The 3766-nt window shown below is 42.8% G+C and overlaps 1 non-coding gene across 1 annotated transcript; it reads right to left on the minus strand.

The window, feature by feature from the left end:
• Nucleotides 1-603: 603 nt before the first annotated feature.
• Nucleotides 604-795, minus strand: LOC144696224 (U2 spliceosomal RNA). The gene has a single exon (XR_013580136.1). It is a non-coding gene; the product is annotated as a U2 spliceosomal RNA (small nuclear RNA).
• Nucleotides 796-3766: the final 2971 nt, after the last annotated feature.

Genomic DNA, 3766 nt, shown 5'->3' on the forward strand with positions numbered 1-3766 from the left:
GACATGACCGACTCCAGAGGCTCGTCATCTGACTCGGGCTCAGCAAATTTCTGTCCTTCAGCAGTCCTCCGAATGCCGGGGACCTGGGAAGTCCCACCGAGGTGTGTGTCTCTGTGCTGGTGGAGGATGTGGGTGAGCACAGTGATTGGTCTTCAGGGAGGGTTTCTGCGGATTCCTCTTCTGAGTTTCCCTCAGTTCTTAATTGAAGGCCCTGAGTCAGGGACTCTCTTCGCAGTTTCCCAGATGTGCCAGCAAAAGCAAGGGAATTCGCAGTTTTAAATAAATGAAGGAGGATTTGGATTTCAAAGGGATCTCAGTCTGTTTACAAATACCCAGATAAGCAAGGCTAAGGAATGTGTTTATTTTTCCCAAAGGTTACTGACAATAAAATGCAGCAACATGAAAGTTTTTATGTTATGATAAAGATACAGTTTCAAAGACATATGGAACAATAGAATTCACATATTAAAGAGAGGGAGACATATAAAAAGGAAAATTAAGGGCTATGCGTGAGGAGAAGGCATTGTGAGATTTAACAGGAAAGCGGGACAATGCTCTGAATTACTTTTTCTTCTTTTCTATTTCCCTTCCAACCTGTGGAGGGGAAATTGCACCATTCCTGGAGACACTGCAATACCAGGTTGATGCGTGGAGTGGAATGGGCAAGCCCCTGTTCCATCTCACTGTCCCAAAAAATCAATTTAATATTTGCCCCCCAGGTAGGGGATCTTTCAGATATTAAACTGATAAGAACAGATACTAATCTTGATCTTAGCCAAAAGGCTGAGAAGCGATGTTGTTGTTGTCATTGTTTGTGTTTGCGTGGGATCTAACAGAACTGTGTGAAGTAGCCTTAATGAAGCCTCCAATATTTTTGCATAAGCCTGCTGTCTACCGAAACTGAAGTTGGAGAAAAGTAATTTGGAATTCCACTGTCCAGGGTATTGTGTTAATTTGCTGGATTGGTTTAAAATCTAAAATCTATTTTTGGACCATTGCCTTAAAGGGAGTGTAACTGGGAGTCAGGTTAATTAGGAATTTTAGGAGTTACTATAGTAGTAATTTGTAGCCCTATGTATGTGCTTGAAATCTTTTCTTTTGTTAATAAATATTTTAATTTAGTCTTTTTAAAAAAATCTCTAAGCCTTGGTGGACTTATTACTTCTGAATTCAGTGCACATATCTCAAAATAAATACAAATTGCAAAACCATTATGATAGCGTGATTAAGTTCCCTTTGTGGATTTGGTCTGCCTGGCACACATCATCTGCCATGTCACAACAACAATCACCAAATAGCATGTCAGTCTGATGAAACAGATGCCATATCAGAACAGTACCACAATCAGCAAAACCAAGTAACCTTATTGCAACTAGAACACAGTCTAAGATGCAACACAAACAAAGCAACCCTAAACAGCATTCTGAAAATGTAGAGCAGCCTCCAGCAAAGATCACCATAACTAGAGCTAGATGGATAAGCAAACTGCTGATACATTTCAGAGACTTGTACATTTATTGCTCTGTGTTACAGTACATTCAAACTCAACGTTATTTCCATTTTCTTTCATATAAATAGTTTGATTCTTTAAAGGTAAATGTTAGTTTAGAAAAAATGGGAGATGCTGTGATATGTACAAAAACCTTAAACTACTGTCAATCATTTCCATCTCGACAGGATATGATATGGTAGTCCCATGACTTGTAGTCACTCTAATTATTTTATTCTTTTACGGGATGTGGGTGTCACTGGCTAGGCCAGCATTTATTGCCTATCCCTAATTGTCCTTGAGAAGTTGGTGATGAGCTGCCTTCTTGAACTGCTGCAGTCCCTGTGGTGTAGGTACACCCACAGTGCTGTTAGGGAGGGAGTTCCAGGATTTTTACCCAGTGACAGTGAAGGAACGTCGATATATTTCCAAGTGAGGATGGTGAGTGACTTGGAGGGGCACTTGGTGGTGTTCCCATCTATTTGCTGTCCTTGTTCTTCAAGATGGTGGCTGTCATGGCTTTGTAAGGTGCTGCCTAAGGAGCCTTGGTGAGATTCTGCAGTGCATCTTGTAGATGGTACACTGTACTGCCACTGTTCATTGATGGTGAAAGGAGTGAATGTTTGTGGGTGGGGTGCCAATCAAGCAAGGTTGCTTTGTTTGGCTGGTGTCAAGTTTCTTGAGTGTTGTTGAAGCTGCACTCATCCAGGCAAGTGGAAACTATTCCATTACACGCCTGACTTGTGCCTTGTAGATGGTGGACAGGCTTTGGGGAGTCAGGAAGTGAGTTACTTGCTGCAGGATTCCTAGCCTCTGACCTGCTCTTGTAGACACAGTGGGGTTGGGGGGAGGGGGGGTGATGAGGTGTTGGGGGTGATGGAAGAGTGGACCAGGGTTTCCCAGAGGGAATGGATTCGAAACGTTAACTCTGTCTTTCTCTCCACAGATGCTGTTAGACCTGCTGAGTTTTTCCAGCATTTTCTGTTTTTGTTTCATTCTTTGGGGACATGGGTTCAAATCCCACCATGACAGCTGATGGAATTTAAATTCAATTAATTAATAAATGCGGAACTGAAAGCTAGCGATTGTTGTAAAAACCCATCTGGTTCACTCATGCCCTTTAAGGGAAAGAAATCTGCCGTCCTTATCTGATCTGGCCTACATGTGACTCCAGACCCACAGACTCTTAACTGCCCCCTGAAATTGCTCCCAAGGGCAGTTAAAGGGTTTCAAATACTGGCCTTGCTAGTGACACCCACATCACAAAAATATCTGGACTGTGATTTGAGGTGGGGAAAGGATTGGTGGCGGAATGGGGTATTTGGGAGATGAAGGATCAAGACCATGATTGGGTAGAGGTGGGAGGAGAGATCTAGATATGATTGGAGCAGCGTGGGAAAAAAGGCGATAGCAGTGATCAGAAAGGGGGGAGGTTCATGGCTGGGGGAGCCAAAAGCAAAGTTCTATAACTATAATTTATTGAGGTCGATTCAAGCCAATGGGCTCCTCCCATCATGTTCCTGTTGCTGGGCAGCAAACAATGTGGGGCTTCCCGCGTTAGATTAAAAATGCAGGTTAGGTTTTTAGCAGGAACCTTGTCCAGTGGCTGAATCACTGCCAAAAATATCATGGTATCTGGGAACGGGACTGGCTTTGCTTAACTACGATATTGTAACCCTCCCTGGCTCTCTTGGCCTGTGGAATTGAGTTCAAATAGAGGCCTATGTTTTGAAGTGAAGTATTAAGCTTGTCAAATAATTTTTAAAAATATTAACCTGTCACTTTCTTAAAAATACAAGCCCAACTCTCCTTTCTAACCTGGCGGTGTTTTTTGCCAGCACGGTGCTACCTCCGCGTGCTGTCGAGTGAGAGGGCCAAGGGGTTCTGACCACTCCATAGCTTAGCGCAGAGGAACAGAACAAAGGGGCCGTGAATCTTCCCCCCTTCACGTGAATTCCAGAACATGGACGGGATGGCAAGATTTCACTATTTACATGACAGCTGCTTCGCTTGGAGGAAATCGACATTAATTAAAATAACACAGAGGAAAAGATAAACTGTCTTGGCAGATAATTAACTGGAGCAGTGTTCAGTCTGTGCAGCATATTTCTGTAACCTCAAACTCCCAGGGACCAAATAAAAAACGAAAAGAGGATTCTCTTGCTGCTTTTAAACTGATGTTGAAAGGATTTTGATAAATGCTTGTTGCCGATTGCACTCTTGGTACCTATACATTTCAGTAACTTTCTGGAGTCCTTGTCAAATAACTTTTCATTT

Source organism: Cetorhinus maximus, chromosome 21 (assembly GCF_964194155.1).
Source record: "Cetorhinus maximus chromosome 21, sCetMax3.hap1.1, whole genome shotgun sequence".
Classification (NCBI taxonomy): domain Eukaryota; kingdom Metazoa; phylum Chordata; class Chondrichthyes; order Lamniformes; family Cetorhinidae; genus Cetorhinus; species Cetorhinus maximus.